The 22,049-nt window shown below is 45.0% G+C and overlaps 1 pseudogene; it reads left to right on the forward strand.

Moving 5' to 3' along the window:
* The first annotated feature begins 14,494 nt into the window (after positions 1–14,494).
* On the forward strand, positions 14,495–17,059 carry LOC609806 (annotated as a pseudogene).
* Positions 17,060–22,049: the final 4,990 nt, after the last annotated feature.

The raw sequence follows: 22,049 nt of genomic DNA on the forward strand, positions 1-22,049 counted from the left end.
GCGCCCCTAAGGCAAGTTATTTAGCTTCTTTGAGACTCGGTTTCCCCATCTGCTAAAGGAAGAGCATAATATCTATTTGGAAAACTTATGCTAAGGATTATATAGAATATTAAATATAAAAGTGACTCACACAGTGCCAGTTTCAAAATAAGCTCTGTTTATTGATTTAAAGTAGAGCTTTAGGGACGCCTGAGTGGCTCAGCGGCTGGGCGTCTGCTTTCGGTTCAGGGTGTGATCCTGGGGTCCTGGGATCAAGTCCTGTATCGGGCTCCCTGCATGGAACCTTGCTTCTCCCCCTGCCTGTGTCTCTGCCTCTCTCTGTGTGTCTCTCATGAATAAATAAAATCTTTTAAATGAATAAGTTAATTAATTAATTAATTTTTAAAAAGCTTTATATCAGCCTGGATGGACAACTCCATCATCAGTATCCCGGGAGTATTAGTGACTTTAGGTAAGTCAGTCTGAGGGGATTGGTTCTCCATAAACTGCAAAACAGGATGGATCCACCAGGACTCGCTGCTCCCTGGGAAGAGAGCCTTCTTACTGCCTCTAAATGAGCAGCTGGTTCATTTCTACCGGCTGCCTTGGCAGCTCAGTGGGCCTCAGTCTATGAGGACTGAGGTCCTGTTTATGGGTCTACAGAGCTGGCTCCACCTCCAGTTCTCTCCCCCGTGTGTTAGCAGTTTGCTGTGTCTCACCCCGCTGACGACGCTGCACACAGCTTGTCTTCATTAAATGCTTATTGCAAAGCGATGGGACTAAGCTATTTTAAATATTACCACCTCTGCACAAATTCCATCCACACCAACCCTGACAACCAGCACGGGAGGAGCAATGATGGGGACAGGAGGGTCATCCCCCAGGAATTTCGGGGGAAGAAACCATGAGTTCCTCCCCCTGTGACTCCCATCAGCCCCTCCCCAATGTCCTGATACGGACAACTGTAGGGCAGTAAGCACATTGACATTTAGGATAGACCCCCTGGTTCCTTAGCCCCTCTTCACTAATCTGGAGTGCCTCCTTTGATGCTCTCCAAAGAAGAAACTCAGAGGATGCTTCTGATGCACAGCACCGGGCTTAAGACCCTAAGATCCATTTGGCACCTGTTGACGTGAGGAGCCCGTGGACATGCCAGGGGAGGGCAGGAGGAGCTTACTCTCTCTAGGCAGAGGCAAAGGGACACTGGAAACAAAGGCAAGGAAGAGGACTGGGCCTACAGAGACGTGGGTGGCTCCACACTCGGGGGAAAGGAAAGGGTCTGCGTGAGAGCAGGGACTGCCACAGAAGCACTTGGCCTCCATTTTCTGACAGGAAGAGCCGCGGCACGAGGGGCAGCAGGGCGGCAAGGCCAGGAGGGGAGCCAGCTCTGGGACGGAGGGGCGCCCGGCCCACCTTCTCCCCCACCAGGGACAAAGGGCCAGTTTGAATCTGGGCCTCCCCGTTTCCACAACCAAAGATTTCATTTGGCAGTCACTGTTCATACAACACAAACTCTCTTTCCCCTGAAATAAATTCTTTCTTCAGGAGGAGAAATAAGAAAGCCTCCATGCTCCGAGCCCGTGGTGGCAGACAATGGCGAGAGCATGGCTGCCAGCGCCCCGTGAAGGGGGCCTGTGTGCCGCGGCGGCTGCCCTCCTTGTCTTTTATCTCCTGCCTGCGCCAGAGCTCTTGTTTTTCCTGGGTGTTTTGACGACTTCTCTCCTTCAGCTGCTTTGACAGAATTTGCCGGCTGCCGGCTGATGCGAAACAACCGTCTTCTTGTGCCTGGGCCGCTCTGCCTTCACTCCAGGCCGCAGGGGAGAAAACGTGTCTTTGTGGCTTCCCTTCAATAGCTGTCTGAATCCAAACCCCTCGTGGGCTCTGGCAGGAGGAGCCCGCGGGACTGTGAATAGATGGTGTTGTCTGCTCCTCTTTGCAAAGGCGGCCTCTGGACATCCAGAAATGCATCCACAGCCCCGGCCTGGTAGTCTGGGGGCAGATTCATGGGCAAGCTGGCAGATGCCCCAGCCCATGGAGAATTATTATCACTCGCGTGTGTGCAGCCCATTCAAGTCCATCTACAAAATGCTTTCAGAGCTGCTGGCTCATTCGTTTACCATTGACAGCGGACCTACTCTGCGCCTGGCACAGCCCTCACCCATTGTAATCTCCTTGAGCCCAAAGATTATGCTCCACATGGGTATCGTTCTAGTCTTGTCATTTGACAACTGAGGAAACCGAGTCTCAAAAAAGTCAGGTGACTTGCACACGGCCACGTGGCTAAGAAGTTACAGAGATCTAGCACCAATGGTTTCAGAGATGTTACCTCTTAAAAGACATCTTATATCTTATCCTCTGCTAAGCAACAGAGGCAGGAACGTAACCTGCACCAGCCTCGCTGCTGCCTGTCATGCCCCCTTCTCCCCACATGTAAGGAAAAGGAGGAAATAATGATTCTTCTCACTCTTCCTCCACGCTCCTCCTTCTCACACTCAATATCCAAAGGCCCTTTCACATAAGAAACAGAGTTTGTCACCAGGCTGACTCTGGCCTTCTTCACTGTAGCAGTCTGAACCTATAAGCATCTCCAAAACATTCCTCTCGGCCTTGGCTGGACAACATAAGGTAGCCTAGGAAAATTCCCAGGCTCGGGTAGCAAGGCGGACCTAGAAGTATAGCCCAAGTGACCTTCTCTATGCCTCATTTTTCTCTTCAGGAGAATGGAGATGCTGATAATACCTCACAGGGTATTGAAAGGATTAAAGGAAAACCAAAAAAATGGCTTTGGAGGGCACAGCAGTAATATCAGTGACACGGGAGTGGCAGCAGCCACATAAATCCTGGTAGGAGGGACAGCGACAGTGGGAATGACAGTGACCTTACTACCATCCTGGTGGCCTGAGCAGTAGTCCTCTACTCGGTCAATCTTACAACAAGCATTCCACATATGTTACCAGGAAAAATGTATTATCCTAGAAACCTTCACAGCTTCCACATCTGCAGAATGATTGGTGGTGTCACCAGGGAGATGGGAGGCAGCCTAGTTGATATCTACCAGTTGGGACCGCGTATGCCATCTGACTGCCAATATGCCAGACTGAGCCCATAGATGTTTTATTTGGCACATGACTTTTAAAAAGTGAGCCATGATTTTAAAATGGGAAGCTCTGACAATATAGAGGATATATTTGTACAAGGGAACAATCAAGTAGAGTTGGGTAGAGACTTTCTCCTTCTACAGGACAAGTAGGCACCATAGCATTCACCATAGTCTCCACCACTCCCTATTGCTTCTACAACACTGCAGCTCAGTGTCTGTTCCTGTTGTTAGTGTCATTAGATTGTTTCTGTCTTTATTTAAATCTTTTTTTTAAGATTTTATTTATTCATTTGGGAGAGAGAGAGAGAATGAGCTGGGGAGAGGAGGAAAGGAGAGAAGTAGACTTTTTGCTGAGCAGGGAGCGTGACGCAGGTCTCGATCCCAGGATCCCGAGATCATGACCTGAGCAGAAGGCAGATGCCTATCCAATGAGCCTCCCAGGAGCCCCTGTTGTTTTCCTTATAGTAAACATTCCATCCATGTGTTTTTTTTCATCCATGTGTTTCAGGGTAGCACTAGCTGCTGTAGCTAGTAACCCCCAAACGTGTGACTTCATGACATAAACATTTATTTCATTGTCTTGTAACAGTCAATGGTGATGGCTTTCCTCCAGACAGTGACTTAGGGACCCAAGTTCCTTCCATCTTGTGGTTCTGCATCCCCTCAGGCTCTTCAGCCAGAGAACTGGCGAAAGCAAAGGAGAAAACCCCTACCTGCTTACTAACAGCTCCAGCCTAGAAGGGACCTATGTCACTTCTTCATACACTTCACTGGTGTGTTCTTATTGGTAAGAAAGAGTCACATGGCCCCACTCAACACCAGGTGATCAGGAAATATAAAGCCGCCTCTGACCACAACTCTACGGTATTGGAAGGAGGGGCACCTGGTTTTGTTGACATTAGTCTCTGCCACACCACAGCTCTAGGAGAAGTGTGGGAATATAAAATATAGATGAAGAGCCATGTGATTCTTCTTACCCTCACCTGTTGTACTCATTTATATTCTATCCCTTCTGGGCATTTTAGTATCTACTGTGTGGGCTGCACATCCAGGAGCAGAGCAGATTCTGATTCCATCATCAAAGGGTGATCTTGAGACTCTGCATTTATAGTAAGATCCCAGGTGATGCCATGATGCTGATGTGTGGAACGTGCTTCCAGTGGTGAGACCCTAGAATTCTAGCCTTCCTAGACCACCAGCCTCTCCTTCCCCCCATCCTAGCTATGCTCCTGTAGGCTCGTTCTCCTAGCTTTGTCCCACATCAATGAAATTAGGTTTATTAATCTGCAATGACACATATTAATCTGTTCCCCAGGGCAGAGTGAGTGCCTCGGGAGCAAGGACTGTATTATTCATGCTCCGTACATGTTTGCTGAAAGAACGCATGAACATTTACTGAGAACCTAGCCATGCTCTAGGCACTGAATGCTGTGTATTACAGGGTATGTGGTAAATGCAATAAACAGACTCTAAGTATTGGTCGTGTACCCACCACAGTGAAACCCCAGCTGGGAGTCACAAAGGTGGCAGAAACATTCGGGCCTCAAGACACTTTCCACCTACTTGGGATAAGTAGGAGCAAATAAAAAGTGGGGGAGAATAGTCAGGGGCCATCTCGCATGCTACCCACTCAGCAAATCTGGAGAAAGGAGATTGTGTGCACTAACTGTTCTCTGAAATGCAGAATCAGCCATATATTTTCACTGGTGCCAACCAGGCTGAATTGTGTCCCTATAAAATTCATATATTGAATTCATAACCTGCAGGACCTCAGAATGTGACCATATGTGGAGATAGGGTCTTTACAGAGCTAATTAACTAAAATAGGATGATCGGGGCAGCCCCTAATCCAATATAACTGGGGCCCTTATAAGACCAGAGCAGGACACAGACACACATAGAGGGGAAACCATGGGAGGACAGGAGAAGACGGCCAACTACAAGCCAGGGGACAGTCCTCAGAAGAAAGCATCCCTGCAACACCTTAACCTTGGACTTGCACCCCCCAGAACTATGAAGAAATAAATTCCTGTTGTTTCAACAACCCAGTCTGGGATACTTTGTTATGGCAACCAGAGCAGACTAATATACCTCATCTACTAACTTCACTCATACCCAGGATCCTTACCTTTCAAAGCAGGTGAAGGAAGTAGCAGGGGGATGTCTGTTACAGGCCTCTGGTGTGCCTGTGGTAGGCAATCATCTAATCCTATTTAATCTTCGTCACAACCATGTAGAATAAACAGCTACATTATTTCCATTCTGCAGAGAGAGGACAGTGAGGATTAGAAAGATGAAGAACACAGTCAAAGAGAGAAGCCAAGGAAGCCAGTTTTATAACTGCCTCCGTTTACCATAAAGCCCTAAGCTCCTAAGGCTACACCACATTGACTCTCATAAAGTCAGCCCACAGACCTGTTGAGAAAAATCAAAAGGTAAACAACGTACAGGTGCCATAAACAAATATTTTTAAACACTGTATGTCTGAACAGCGTTGCAGTTGCTAAAACAAATGTGATGCTAATCCTGAACAAAGAGAATGTAAGAAAATATTGGGGCTTCAGCCTCAACACCCACATTTCTAACCTTTTAACACTAAACAGCCTCCAGTGATAGTGAATTTTACTCATGATCCGGCTCTTTCCACTCAAGTTGGCTTTGTGAGTTGTTGGTTTTATCAAAATTGAGTGAGAGTGTGTTCAATACAATGTTGGATTCATTGGGGAGAAAAAAGCAAAAGAAAAACCTCAGTTCTTCAATGCCAGGAGCTTACAAAGACATATAAACCATGAGGAATTCCAAGGACTTACTCAGAAGCCGTTCTGTAAATGCATTTCTTGAACAAAGGACCAATGTTCCTTTCAGGGAAGAGCGCGGTACTGGTTTCCGGCATTTTTCTTTAAGTCATTTAGGACCATGCCAACAAACAAACATATACTTCTCCTGGGAGAAAGAATCTCATTCAATGAAGCTTACAAGAGTTTGATTATTGGGGAGGGGGTGCTTCATGGCACGTGCCTCGCCAGCCGGGCCCCGAATGTACAGATCTGCTTACAGGGCTTTATTGATGGTGGCCACAGACAGATAGGAGCCTGTGGAGAGAACTGACATCCCATGGATGCTCACTCATCAGTACCATCCTGACCAACGCTTGGCTCTGCCAGAGAGAGAGCTAAAAAGTCCACCTTCTTCCTTGAGAAATTTGTTTCCTAAACATGAAAAAATATAGAAATAATCCACTCGTGTCTGACAGGCTGGAGATTTCCTGCACTGTGACAATTCAAGGGTTTTTGAGGACCTGGGATGATAGAAAATTGAACGACATTAAATGAAGTGATGATTGACCCTTCAGCCAGATACCTATTTCAGCTTTTAATGAACTGGAAATATAATAGGGAGGACTCTGAAAACACACAGGCATTGGATTAAGACAGGCCATAGCTCAAACTCCAGCTCGGCTGAGTACTAGCCATACGACCTTCAGTAAGTATCTTAACCTCTCTAAGCTCCAGTATCTTCCCCTGTAAAGCAAGGATAATAATACTGCTTCCCAGGACCTGCGGGAAGATGAAATCAGATTACAAAGGAGCATTCAGACAATGCCTTGCAGAAGGAGAAACCCTTGAAATAGATTACCAGTTCTTCCTTTATCCCAAGGACTGGTTTCAAATAAACAGCATGTTTTAAAGTACAACCAAGATTTAAGCAGTATTACTGATAGTACTAATGAGCAAGGGATATGTTGTCCTACTCTAGCAGTTAGCAAGGGACGGGTTTTCTATTCATCTACATCTTGCCCTCTAAATTCATTCATCTATTCAAGTGTATTTATTGAGCACCCACTCAGTACTGTACCAGTATACCAGAGCAGGGAGGGTCACAGAGATGAATGTTTCTGAGGACTCTGACCCAAAAGTGGGTGGCAAATGTGTGGAAAATAAACCACACCACAGGCAGAAGAAAGCAGAGTTATAATAGAGGAATAAGAACCACACATAGAAAGTTTGATTCCATCAGTAGTCCCCTCCTGTCCCCCCAACACACATATAATATACCATCATGGACTGGAAGCTTCACAAAGATTAGGACTTTGTGTTCTACATTTTGTGCATGCTAGCACTAAACACATTGCCTGATACTCAAGTAGGTATTCAAAAAAAAAAAAAAAGTAGACTGTGGACTAAGTGAATTGATAACTAGCCTAATCCATTTTGGCTAGAAGGCACACCACTGTTATCTGGAACAGAGTGTGAGAGTAGGGTATGTCAGTGGCAACAACCAGATGCAGAGGGCCATCAACCGCCTTCATGAACCGGAGGAGGGGTACCCAAGACACAAACCTAGGCTGTAGGTACAGGTCTGGGATCACGTATGTGGAGATGGGGACTGAAGTGAAGGGAGGTAAGTATCCAGAAATGAAAGGAAATGCCAAGAGCTAGCAGAGGAGCCAGAAGAGAACACAGCTTCAGGGGCATTTCCCCATCACTAGTGAGTTGAGGTGTAGATGAAGAGAGAAGGCTCATCAACCACTGGTCAGGAAATGCCAGTGTGAAAGGCCGCCCTGGAGGAGCCAGGCTTGGTGGAAAATGTTATCTTCAGGCAACCACACACTCCTACGGAGCCTTCACCCACCCTAGCCCTTCCTCAGCTATTTGTGTGGACGTCGTGGTTTTCCTTTCTGACCCTTCTCATTGACATTTTGGAAGAAAAGGGGAAGAAGGCCAGGATGTCACAGAGGGACTGGGGTTGGCAGAGAATGACAGCCTTGACCCTTGGTGGTCTCCAGGGAGGCAACATGAGGCCATAGGAAGCCCATAGACTGTTCAGCCTCCTACTTCCTAGTGACATCAGCAACTCTGTAATTTGTCTGTGCCTCTGCTTCCACATCTATCAAATGCACACTCACACAAACACACACACATTTTACAGTGTTCTCTAGACAATGCAAAAAAATTATGACTATGAAAACCTCTCACATCATGTCTGGCACACAACAGGTACCCAGTAAATGGGAGCTTCCTTTCCTTTGGGCAAGCCTTGTAACTGCTCTGGGTCTTCATGCTTTTAGAAGGCAGAGAGAATTAAACAAAGTGCTACCTATCTCACATGGTCATTATTAGGACCTACTGGGTGTTTTATAATGCATCTCTCCTGCCGATGTGCTTTTTCCAGTCCTTGTTCTCCTGTTGGAGGACCCAGCAAAAGAGTTGAGATGCTACGACTGCCACGTACATGAGAGGTTTTTTAAAATAAGTGCATGAAAATAAAATAAAATAAAATAAAATAAAATAAAATAAAATAAGTGCATGTATGATATAAGGATGGGAAGACAAGTGGATAAATCAAGAAGCCTAACTTAATTCCTACAGATACAGAATCTTTCATATTCAGGCTGCTTCAACTTCTGAGTGGTCTCCTGAGAAACAGGGGTCAGAGAAATCATCTCAGGGGCCTGAGGACAATGAAAAGACTTTCTCCTTGTTTTTGTATACCCAGAAACTGGCCATTCTTCATCAAGTCTTGTTTAGAAATGGTTGTGCTGCCTGAGAAAATTGGGTTCAACTTGCCATGTAGAATTTTGTTAATGGAGTTGTATAAACATAGCTCTTTATTAATCTAAATTACTGGCCTTCAGGGTGAGTTTATTTTATTTGCACACATGATCTTCAGTCCCTGGGAACCCTGAAGGACAAGTGTGTTTCAGTGAGAAGAAGCCTTTTGTGAACCACTTAGAAATGGCCCCTCGGGAGGTGCTACATAAACAAAACGTAATGAATCGCTCCCCTTGTCAAAAACGAACAATCCAAAATGTGCCCCTGAATGGAACCAACTGGTCCTCTTGTCAAACACTCTGTACTTTGATGTCCATTTCATTGGTCAGGAAAAAGAAGAAAATAACAGTCCTTTTTAATGATATTATTTTCAGCATAAAAAGAGACAGAATAAACTCTCAGCTACCAAGCCACCAGCACCCTTCCTGGGGCTTTGTGGAGGGGACACTTTGCATATATGCTTTAGACTTTCCTAAGACTTGGATAATACAACTGAAACATTCTTTACCAGTGCTGCAAAACAATTTAAAACAACAATATTCCTAAAGTGGCCAGTGAGTGCAGTGAAAGTAACAACAGTACTTACATTTACATCTCTCTTACCAGGTACTGTCCATTCATACTTTATAGCATATAGCACAGTATTAAGTGATATAATCCATATAACATCCCTACAAGGTAGGTGCTATTATTCTCCCCACTTTACAAGTGAGAAAACAGAGGCAGAAAGAGATTTGGTGACTCACCCAAAACCACACACATGCTGTAGAAGCAAGTCTTCAGACACAAGGAATTCTAGGGCTAAGGATAATTCCTGCTCCATTGTGCGCTAGCCTTTGAGTCCAGATTCTGTCATTAACTAACTCCCCATGTGACCTGAGGCCAGTTACAGAGAGACCTCAATTTTCCTAACTCTAATACAATAAGTTTTCATGGAATGGTTTCGGCATCAGTTGGATTTCTCTGGTTGCCAGCAGTTGAAACCCACTTTAACTAAATGAAGTTAAAGAAAAAAGAGGAAGAAAAATAAGGAAGAATCCATTGACAAGATATTTAATCAGCACAAGGAATGGACAGAAGGCTAGAGGCTGGAGAGCCAGACTTGGAAATAGAACATGCATCAGGACGGGAATCGGCCTGGCATCTGGGGTCCGGTTGAAAAGACTACTGAAGTATCTCACACAGGTACCACTACAAAAGTAAATAAGCCCCCAAAATTTGTTCCATTCTATGTCATCCTTTAAGATTTAAAGACCCAGGGGAAAGTGCATTGGCCTTGCCAGAGGAAGGGAGAGCACCTGATGTCAAATTCTGCCAATATTGTACCATTCACTCACGGAGTTGGATCTCCAAAGAGAATCTGAGTCTTGTTAAGAAGGTACAGAGTTCTTTATGAATCCACTGCTACATCAAAGGTCACTTTCAGAAGAATGAATAAATTAAATAAGATGTACATGAAGTTTGAATTGGGCCCAATTCACAGTCAAAGGGTCATAAATGTTGGAGATTGTTGTAGGAAGTGGTAGTGGCAGCTAGTATCCTGCTGCTTTTTCCACTGCTGTTGTAGTTCTTCACCTAGAAATTGCTAGGGTTCTTTGAAGTAGCCAACTAGGTCATGGGATTTGTATCACCATGTCACTGATGGTCTGTCAATGCCACTTCTAGTTTAATGCGGTGTTTCTGCTTCTCATAGACACTGACGGCACTAAATTAAGACACTGATGATACTATTCCTCCGCAAGGAATAGTATGGAGAATGAACAAGAAGGTAACCCATTAGGGTGGTTTTTGCAATGTTTCAGGTAAGAGATAATATATGTCTGAACCAGGTCAAAGAGAACAGGAATGAAGAAGACAAAACACACTTGAAAGACATTTTAAAGATTGAATTGGCAGCACTCAAAGACCCAGCAAATGAAAGGGAAATGTTAAGAATGACTGAAGTTTCTGGTACAGATGATTGGGTAGATGGAAAAGACATTTACTGTGGAAATTAAAGAGCAGTTAGCAGCTTTCAAGAGAAGATAACCCGGTTTTGGACATACTTAATTTGAAGTCCTTGTGTATATTTCCAAAAGAGACATCTAGAAATTAGCTAAATACAAAAATCTAAATCCTGGCATGGAGTTTGAGAATGGTATTTGGCAACAATCTACAGCAGGATTAATTTAAGTTATACGTTTGCTTAATGGAGGAAAACTTTCTGTGTTGAGAATGAGTGTGGAGGGGGTGGTTTGCAGAGAGATCAGGGAGTGGAGGTAGACCCCTGAGGTACAGGGGAAGTTGGAAAGAAATCCATAAGGAAATGAAAAGGAAGAAAACAAGGAGAGGAGTTACTGAAGTCCAAGACTTGGAAAAGGTCTGTTAGCAGTGATATCTAAACTTCAGAATTCAAGAATACAAGGAAAGAAATGCAGGTAGAAGGCTGCTTCCACCGGGGCCCTTGAGGGAGGGCAGAGCAACTACAAAATCCACTATAGCTGATGGATCTAAATAAGTAAGATTGACCATAGCAAGTTTAGGGTGGATAGAGTGTGCAGCCAGTCCACACAGCCTTGCGGACCATGATGTGCCTGGACTTTATACCAAAGGCAGAGGAGTTTCAAGGAAGAGGATGATACAATTAGAATGAGCTCTGAACAAGCTGCAGGGTGGAGATTCCTAGAAGGTCAAGAGTAGATGCAGTAAAACCAATTAGGAAACTTTTGCAAAAATGCTGGAGTGATAAAAGAGGGTGGTGAGGGACACCTGGGTGGCTCAGCGATTGAGTGTCTGCCTTCGGCTCAGGTCATGATCCCGGGGTCCAGAATCGAGTCCCACATCAGGCCCCTTGCAGGGAGTCTGCTTCTCCCTCTGCCTATATCTCTGCCTCTCTCTGTGTGTCTCTCATGAATAAATGAATAAAATCTTTAAAAAAAAAAAAAAAAAAAAGCAGGTGGTGGTCCAAAGCATGAGCTCAAGAGTCCAACTGCCTGGATTTGATCCTTAGCTATGTCACTTACACACTGTGGGCAAAACATTGAACTTCTTGCTGCCTCAGTTTCCACATCTGAAGACAGGTTCATAAATACTTGCTACCTCCAAAGATGTTCTCAGGAGCAATTAAGTGCAATCATACGTATAAAGCACCTCTAACAGCATCTGGTACATAGCAAGGACTCAAAACAATTTCCCACTATCGTAGCAATGCAACGTGAGAAATCACAGTGAGCAGAACTATGGCAGAGAAAACAGAGAAATGTGGATGAATATAGAAGACCTTTTGGTGGCAAGAACCACAGAACTTTCACATCAGCTAAATTCATTGTATTTGTCTTATTTGTCAGAAAGTAGTAGAAAAGATGTCAAAATCATAATTGATGAGCATAGTATTTTGTAAAGAGAGTAGTTTTCTGAAAATTGCTGCAAATTCAGATTTTGTATAATGAATGTGGAAGTGAAAGTCCAGATAAATAAACAGACAATGTAGAAGTTTGCATTTCTTGGGATGGATGGGAGAAGCAAACTGTAACCTTATCTGCAAATAGGCCCATTGTGTGTGAGGCATTACCAATTGTTATGCCTGGCTTTTTGGAGAGATTTCCCACAACAACTGCTAAAGAGAGCAGTGATGAAACAGAAAGCTTGCAATGGCAACAGCAATATCTCATTCTTTCCTTGACACTGAAGCCCAAGAATCTGGGGTATTTTATTAGGGAGGATAAAAAAATATATGTGAAGGCAGAAAGCAGCACAGTCCCTAGCTCATGGAGGCTGCATAAATAATTGTTTTCTTTCATTATATCTAATGACAATAGTTATTTCTTTGTTGGTCTACTAACATTACAAGCCACTCAAGTACACACCAGGACGCTGAGAGCTTCATTAGCTATATATGTTCAGAATATGCCACTTTGCTTGAGAAGACAATAGTCCATCTTTTGCTATATTCATTTTCATGGCAACCTGCTGGATTAATGATAAAATTTATGTTGGCAGCGCATTTTTTTAGAACTTTTTTTTTAAAAAAAACATATAGTCATTGACATCATAAGACAAATGGAAGCATTAAAAACATGCTAAAAGTCCCTGCCCAAAGCTTTCTCACCCCCCTCCCATAACCCTGTGACCCATTCTTACATAGACGGTAGACTGTTTGGATCAAAAGGAAGAAAGAAATAGGATAGGAGAAATAGAAGAAATGAACCACCAAGCAAGCTGGCTATACCCCAAATGCTGTGCTCTGTGCTCTCACACACATTTAATGTGAAACTCTCCACTGTCTGTGCTGCAGGAATTGTGATCCCATTTGATAGGAAAATAGTCTATGGCTCACGGAGATAAAGAATCAAGGTATCAGAGCCAGTGAATGGCAAAGTGGGGTCCAAATTTAGGCCAATCTGACACCAAATCTCTCTCCCTTCCCACCACATGGCTGTTCCTATGGGACCCGTAAGCATGTGGAAAACATTTTTTCGTTAAGAGAAAGGAAGCAAAGAGCTTACTTTTAAACATTTAAATTCAATTAAAGAAAAATAGAGGTTTGACTTCCTAGCAACCGTAGAATCAAAAACTCCTTGTGTAAGAAGTCTCTGCCACAGTGAAACTGAGAAACCATCTAGAAAGCACCAATGTTCCTCTGGTCATCAACCATGTGTTTGTTCAGACAACTGCAGGTGTACACGACGCTGACTAGCTCTGCTGCTATTTTGCAGAGTCCTGGGAGCAGAAGACAACACAACCTCAACGAGGAAAAGAAATACAGCAGTCATAACTCAAGTGAGGAAGAGTGACACAGTGAGGACATTTAGACCAGGAAAGCAGGTAGGAAATGGAAATTGACTAGCAACACGTGCGTGCATGCACACGCGTGTGCACACACACACACAACACAGTGGTTCAGAGTTTAGTAATACTTTTTTATACTTTTACCAAAAAATTACTTTATGACCATTCATTGTTTATGTGCTTCTCTTTCTTTTTTTTGAACTCCTTGAGTTTAGTATGCTGTTAATCCTTGGACCTTAGGATCTTGCACAGTGACTGGTACATGGCAGATATTTAATATATGTTTTCCAATGGAATGGATGAATAGACAAAAGAGTGAAGAATATAAAGATACTAGACTAAACAAAGGAATGATAATGAAAGCTGGTGTTTACAAACATATTTGCATAAGTAGTATTTCTACAAATAGTAGGTATTTTAAAGTTAAGATTGTTATCAAAATCATATCACCCTTCCTGCCCTGTTAGAAAGAATTCGGTCTAGATTTGGCAGAAGCAGCCATGCAAATAGTGGTAGTGAATGGGTTTCAGAGGGTCAGGAATTTGGTGAAGGGGACTCCTCAAATACAAAGGAAAACAAGAGGCCAAAGTATTACTTTTTTTTAAGGATTTTATTTATTTATTCATGAGAAACACACAGAGAGAGAAGCAGAGACACAAGCAGAGGGAGAAGCAGGCTCCCTGCGGGGAAGCTGATGTGAGACTCGATCCCAGGACCCTGGGATCACGACCTGATGCTCAACCACTGAGCCACCCAGGTGCCCCCCAAAGTATTACTTAAATACATTGCTAATGTTCAAACATCAAGAAGACCAAGCATAAATCTTATACTGGACACTAGTTGGCCACCTCTTCACCATCCACCACTCTCTTTGCTAATGGTCTGACTTCTACTGGCTCTTCCAGTGCAGAGCTCCTAAGTGTGGCTATGCCACTCAGCCAGGTCCACCCCATAGCCAGAAAGCTGACTCAGGGCAGTTCTATCACCTTAGCAAATTCAGAACAAATCTCAAGCTTTACACCAAGAAATCTCAGGGCAAGAAGTTTCACATCTGCTGGATGAGGTAAAAGGACGTGCTACTCCAGGAGCTGCCGGTATGCATCTTGGGAATAAAGAAAGAAACAGACTTAGTGTGAAGTCAGGAAGGAAGATGGGAAAAGAATCAAGTCTTTAGTGAGAGCATTCTCTGAGGCTGAAGCTTTGTCTCTGCACTTTCCAGCCAATTGTTCTCCTGTTATGTACAATGTAACGCTTCCTGACTGATACCATCAACGCTTATCAAACAAAATCACATCTGGAGCACTAGGTGGGAGAGTGGTTCTGAGGAATCAACTTCAACTAGTGATCACACTTGCCTTTGGGGGTCAGTAGACACATGACACAGCACAGTAGTCAACACCATAAACCACCATGAAGGTCAAGTGGAAGTAAAGAGATAGGCATGAGCAACTATAGGGACTCTCTGCTCATTTTTTTAAAAAGAATTTATTTATTTATTTATTCATGAGAGACACACAGAGAGAGGCAGAGACATAGGCAGAGGGAGAAGCAGGTTCCCTGCATGGAGCCTGATGTGGGACTGGATCCCAGGACCTGGGAATCACACTCTGAGCCAAAGGCAGACACTCAACCACTGAGCCATCCGGGTGTCCCAAAAATAAAATCTTTTTTTTTTTTGTTGTTTTGTTTTTAGTATTAAGACACAGATAGAGAGAGGAGAGAGCAGAGACACAGGCAGAGGGAGAAGCAGGGCTCCATGGCACGGGAGCCTGATGTGGGATTCGATCCCGGGTCTCCAGGATCGCGCCCTGGGCCAAAGGCAGGCGCCAAACCACTGCGCCACCCAGGGATCCCCCAAAAATAAAATCTTAATAAAAAAGAAGATCTCACGTCCTGCTCTCCTCCACCCATAGGTTCCAAAAACTGCACCTGGCCTGTGGCTCAGAGAGCTTCATCCTGCACTCCCCTCTCCAGCCACAGATCTCCCTGTGTGAGGCACCTGCCAGCCCTCTGCAGCTGCCTGGGGGACAACGTCACCATCACATACAGCTCTGCCGGGGCCAGAGCACCCATGGGCCAGGGCTCCCTGCTCTCTTACAGCCAAGGTATGCTGGACAGGGATGTCTCTGGAACTAGTAGAACAGGGAGCAGAAGCCCCAGGGAGGAGGGGAAGATCCCACCAGCTCTAGTGGTACAGCCCTTCTTGGTGCCTCTGCAGATTGGCTGATGTGCTGGCCAGATGAGTTCCAGGGCCTGAACCACCACTGTGCGCCCTTGGCCCAGCACTGCGACAACCCTGATGCCTGTAGCGATGGTTCTGACAAGGCAGGTTGCAGCTCAGACCCCTTCCCTGACCTGACCCCAGCCCCTGTCCCCGCGTCACCCTGCAACCATACCTTGGAAGACTTTTACGGGGTCTTCTCTTCCCCCCACTACTCACCCCTGGCCTCAGTCTCCCACCCCCGTCCTGCCTCTGGCTGCTGGAGCCCCATGACGGTGGGTGCCTGGCGGTGCGCTTCGCGGCCCTGGACCTGGCCTACGGAGATGCAGCACATGAGGATGATTGCGTGGGGCCTCCCGGGCCCCCTCGGTGCTGCACAGCCTCATCCACTCCAGCAATGGCAAGGCTGCCCTCCTAGGAGTCCCTCTAGTTGCTCATGTCTATCTCTTTACTTCCACTTGACCTTCATGATGGTTTATGGTATTGACTACTGTGCTGTGTCATGTGTCTACTGACATGTGTCTCTGGCCAGGCCATCGTGGCTTGCCGCATGGTTGCCTGGAGGCTTCAACACCACCTACCACGTGCGAGGCTACTACCTGCCCTGGGATGGACCTTGCGGCCTGGGCACCAGCCTAGGGGCCAGAGAGGGCCTGGAGGAGCGCTGCTGCTGAGGGCAGTGCTGCGACAGCTCGTGGGGCTGTGCTGACGGCTCGATCGAGGAATACTGTCTCAGCTGCCCGCCCGGACACAGGTGGTGTGGACACAGCTGCTGTGGGTGGCGTCTTTGATGTCTCCAACGCAGACCACCTGGGCTTCTCAGAGGTGGAGCTGGTACAGATGGTGGTCGATGGTGTGAAGCTGCTCGTCGAGATGGAGCAGTGGCTGGAGCAGGGCCAGGCCATCGATGACCTCGTGCCTGCCCAGAGTGAGGCCCCAGCCCGCATCTGCTGCCACCACCAGCCCTGCTGCTTCCTAACTTATTGCCTGAGCAGTGCCCGCCATGCACTCCTCTTATGTTCGCCACTTGGCGAACCCCCTGCCAGCTGCCAGCACCCCTGGGGCCACGGCCTGCTACCCGCCCGCCGACTGCTGCAACTACCAGACTTTCTGTACCAACGTTGCCGATGAGAGACGTTGCCAGCACTGCCAGCATGGCAAATTCCAATGCCGGGTCGAGAAGTGTGTATACAAGATGTGGGTGTGTGATGGGCAGCCAGACCGTTCCGACGGCAGGCATGAGTGGACTGCTCCTATGCCCTGCCCCACAAGGTCATGACGGCCGCTGCCATCGGCAGCCTGGTGCGCGGCCTGCTGATGGTCATCGCCACTGAGCTACCCAGGAGCCCCTCATTTTGTTCTTGTGCATCTTTGAAGAATCTGGCGGGACCAAACACAGGCACTCCTATAACTGACTTTAGGGTTCACTGGACACACTAATTGTGCTCTCATAGAGAGGCATCTCTAGAGGATTCCCTTACTCCTCAGCTCTTTCCTAATCATGACCCTGTTGCTCAAACAGGCAATGCAACTGGGCATCCGTCTCCCTGATCGCAGCTGCACCAAAAGCTACTGTGACAGAATGGACTGAAAATGTGGAATTTAGGAATTGGGAAACGAGAAAAGCTCTTAAGTGGCTATCATTTAAAAAAGAAAAAGAAAATCCCAGAGTGTACCAGGGGCTGGGGGTAGGAAAAGATTGAAGAACAGCTGTCAGCTGGAAATTGGATATAGAGCAATCTAATCAGGATGGATTTTGCAAAAAGCTCAGCTGGTTTACAAGGGGTGGGACTTTCCAAGCCCACATCACCCAAGTTCAGGAATATGTCACCTTCTGGATGGGAACCAAGGCTGCCAGCCTCAACCACTTCATTCAGTAAGCTTTGACATGGATCTGACTATTTAGGGAGTTTCTCTGGCAGCCCAGCCCTCAAAGTAGATGCTAAGCCCCTTGCTAGGAAAGTATAGGGTGATGCAATGAATTCCAACAGGATGGGGCAGGAACAAGAAAGAAACACACACACACACACACACACACACACACACACAATCTTTTCTAAGTCAGCACAGCAACTGCAGGATTTAAAATGAAATTCCGATCCATGGGACGATGGCCAAGCCAGGAGACACCATAATTACAGGAGATAAGACTTGGAATAGGATAAATTAGAAACATTGCCCCAAAACAGATTCCAGAGGAAATAGAGATGACACACACAGTGAAATTTCTGTGATCAAGAGAATACATGAGGATAAAAGAATGTATATATTTGTAAGAGTTATATTCACATAAATTTAAATGTACATAACTATGTAAGTATGAATACATATACTCAGTAGTTCTCTTTAATTCAACAAACCCACAACTAACTGTGTGCTAGGCACTGAGTTAGACCCTAGAAATAGAACAGAGTTTCTCAACCTCAGCACCACTGACATTTGGGACTGGATAATTCTTTCTCGTGGGGAGAGGAGTTGGTGTGAGGACCATCCTGTGCCTTATAGGATTTTTAGCAGCATATCTGACCTCTACCCACCTAATGCAGTAGCAATCCCCCCACTCCAGTTGAGACAACCAAAACTGTCTACAGAAATGCTAAATGTCTCCCCTGAGTGAGGTACACAAAATCCTCCCCAGCTGAAAACCTCTGGAATAGAGCAGTAATTAAGACAGAATCATCACACAGTTCAACACATGTGCTCCAGGGTTAAACGATCTGTATTTGGATCCTGACTCTACAACTTATTGGCTGTGTAACACTGGGAACGTGATTTAATATATTTCTAACTTCAGAATCCCCATCCAGATAATAAAAATAACTCTGCAATTGTTATGAGGATTAATGAGAAGATCTATGTAAAATATTTGACACAGTGCCTGGCCCAGATCAAGAATACAAATCTTTCTCCAAAGAGCTCACAATGTAATGCAAAGCAATGAGAGCAAGTATACAATTAATTTTTATAGATTTCCCCTGAGTCATATTCAATATTTCTCTCATATTGCCAAAGTCTCATTCCACCTCCAATTCATTTATATGATTTCTGTTGCCGCCATGAATTAGACTAGAAACTTTGTACCAAGCCTCCTCTTCCATCCTTTCCCAAGCATCCTCCATCTTGCTGCCAAAGTTTGTTTCCTGAAGATCAACTCTGAAAATCATTTTCCTTACGTCACTGACTCCACATGGCTCTGTCTGGCATCCAAAGTCTTCCACGATTTCGATTCACCATGGGTTTCCCAGCCCACCTGTTCCTCAAGAATTAGTGCAACTCAAACTTCCTTCTGAACTTTTTCGAGATCCTCCCACATAGAAGTTCTGTCTTCCTCTGCCACAGACTCCCTTGTGCTTCCATGCACCTATAAATGAACTCCTAACAAGCTGCCTCACTTAAGAGTTCTTCATGTCGATTGACACGTCTCCTGTGTTAATATGAGAGCTCCTGAGAACTGAGACCAATCTTTCTCCATCATGTCTGTATCCTCAATGCCCTCAATTCTGTATCTGCCACTGTAGAGCTATTATATATTACACAAAACAGTAAATAAACGACACAAGGAAAAACGGAATCCAGACAAGAACTGGCCAGAATTGACACTAGTTGGCCAGCCAATGGTTCTTGGCCCAGTTGATCAGAATCTCTAGAACAAGACCCCAGACATCAATATTTTTTTAATTCTTCAGATTATTTCAAATGCAGAAAACTAGGATTAGACTACTATGTGGAACATATGAGAATAGTTTCCCCCTCTGGGATGGGTAAGTTTCATTTTGGGGGCCAAGTCCAATTAATCAATAGTAGCTGCCTGGAGCAATGCCTTGAGAGGGGTTTTTCAGGTTCCCCAGACACTCAGAAGAAGGAAGTATGGTTATTGATTAGCAATGTCTGCAACAGCAAGTAAACAGGGAGCTGCAACAATCACATGGCTAACTGACCTTTCCATGATCCATGCACTAGGAGGAGGAAGTGGGTGGATCTAATGACATTTAAGTATCGTTTAAATATGTGTGTGTTATATATATGTGTGTATGCATATATGTATATGTATATAAATATACACATAGATGTAGATATATCTGTTTTATATACTAATAACTACCATTTTTAGCCATATGCTAAAAAATGAATTAAACACTGGTGTTGCTACCATACAACACTGATGTGGCTCTCGCCTCATAGTGTGGACAATCTAGGAGAAGGCAGGTATTTATAAAATAATCACACAAGTAGATAAAAAAAAAAAAAGTGAGAAAGAGAGACGCCTGGGTGGCACAGGTGGTTAAGTGTCTGCCTTTGGCCCAGATCATGAACCCAGGGTCCTGGGATTGAGCCCTGCACTGGGCTCCCTGCTTAGCAGGAGCCTGCTTCTCCCTCTCCCTCTGCTCATGCTCTCTCTCTCTCCCCCAAATAAATAATACCTTTAAATAAAATAAAAAATAAAAGTGAAAAAGAAAACTAAGGAATGATCTACAGATCTCCAGAAGGGGATACTGAATTAGTCTGGAGGGGAAGAAAAGCCACCCCAAGAAAGTACTATTTGATCTGAGATCTGAGGGATGAGAAGAATTTAGTGAGGAGGAGAGAGGAAGAGTTTTTCAGACCAGAGGCCAAGCACGAGAGGAGGCCTTGAACTGAGGCTCCCATATGTAAAGCTGTGTGGTCATGGCAAGTTGCTTCAACTCTATCCAGATCACCTATACGTGGGGGACTAGCAAATCACAGTACACAGGATTGTTCCAAGGTCGAGGCCAGCTACTACACGTGACATATGTGATGCTGCATGTGGAACCATGAAGCAGGGAGGAGCTGTTCTTCTATAAAAAGTGTGAATACTTCAGAGTCAGAGAGACTTGGGACCAGGTTTTGGCTCTGGCATTTACTAGCTGTGTGGCTTGGTCAAATAATTTCACCTCTCAGCCTCAGTTTCCACATCTATAAGCTCAAGGTAGTAATTAACTGGATTGAGAAAGACCACAGTGGTTAAGAAGAGCCTGTGCTCTGGAGTCGGACTGCCCACAATCAAATGCTGGCTCCAGGCCTTTCTAGCTGTGTGGACTGAGCAAATTAACCTCCCTGTGCCTCAGTTTATTCCTTTGCTTCATCTGTAAAATGAGGATAATTATCGGGTCATTTGTGAAGAGATTAAATGAGACAAGGTAAGTAAAAGTTTTAACACAGAGCCTCTCACATAGAATGTACTTGGCAAATCTGACTCTCTTGGTAAATTCTGACTTAGTGGAATTTGCTCCACACTATGATTCAATTGGAACATTTATCTCCTCATGGGGAGTTAATTCTGATCACTGCCAAATGAAAGCTACAAATGGCCTTGAGTTTTAAGGACATTTGAGCTGAGAGACCCACAGCAGAGCTAGTGTGGTGCTGACACGGATGACGCCGTGGGTTAACATGGGAAGTGGCTCCTTGATCCCGGATGCAGCACGGCAAGTTTTAAGTTTTATATCCCACAAAGCCAGGCACCTCACAGCGCCTAAACACCATAGGTGTGAAGCCAGCCTACCTTCCCAGTGGCCAGCATGAAGTCACAGAAGTTCCTGGAATCATGTCCTCATTTATAAAAACAGAACGTGGCAGGAAAAGCTGGAGGAGATGTGGCTTGAGATTTTCCAAGTCTGCAAGACCTCAGCACAGCTCAGAGCAGAAAGAAAAGTAAGACGTTCAGAATATTTCCAACCAGCAAGAAATGTGCTCTTTGGCACTCAATAAAGATGTACCTATTGAATTTCTGAATAAATGAGGAAGATGAAGAAACAGAGTGATATTGTGTTGGCCCTTTATGTAGATTTTCTTACTGGATCCTCAAAGCCATACCCCAGATAGTGACTATTAGCCTCACTCAGCAGATGAGAAAACTAAGTTTCACAAATTATATGGCAGAATGACTTCAAGGCTTTGCTTCAACAAACAAGATCACCATTTCTCACTACAAACTTCATGGATATTAGCAGATGTTAACAAATAAAGGGATAAATACAGGGTCAAATCTCAATGCTGTCAATGGCCACTTAAATAACCTTAGACAAGTTTCTTCTCAGAATCTCTAATATTAAAGTGGACACTACAAATCTGCAAATAGGGCTGTGATATACTGGAGGACCTCAGAGCCTATTCTTCACAGAGGACCTCGCAGGACTAGGATTCAGGGGCACACATACTGGGCAATTCCACACCAAATTATACTACTTTTCTGGTTGATATATAAATTAAAGTATGGGGGATTCCTGGGTGGCTCAGCGGTTTAGAGCCTGCCTTCAGCCCAGGGCATGATCCTGGGGACCCGGGATCGAGACCCACATCAGGCTCCCTGCATGGAGCCTGCTTCTCCCTCTACCTGTGTCTCTGCCTCTGTGTGTGTGTGTGTGTGTGTGTGTGTGTGTGTGTCTCATGAATAAATAAATAAAATCTT

Source organism: Canis lupus, chromosome 13 (assembly GCF_011100685.1).
Source record: "Canis lupus familiaris isolate Mischka breed German Shepherd chromosome 13, alternate assembly UU_Cfam_GSD_1.0, whole genome shotgun sequence".
Lineage (NCBI taxonomy): Eukaryota > Metazoa > Chordata > Mammalia > Carnivora > Canidae > Canis > Canis lupus.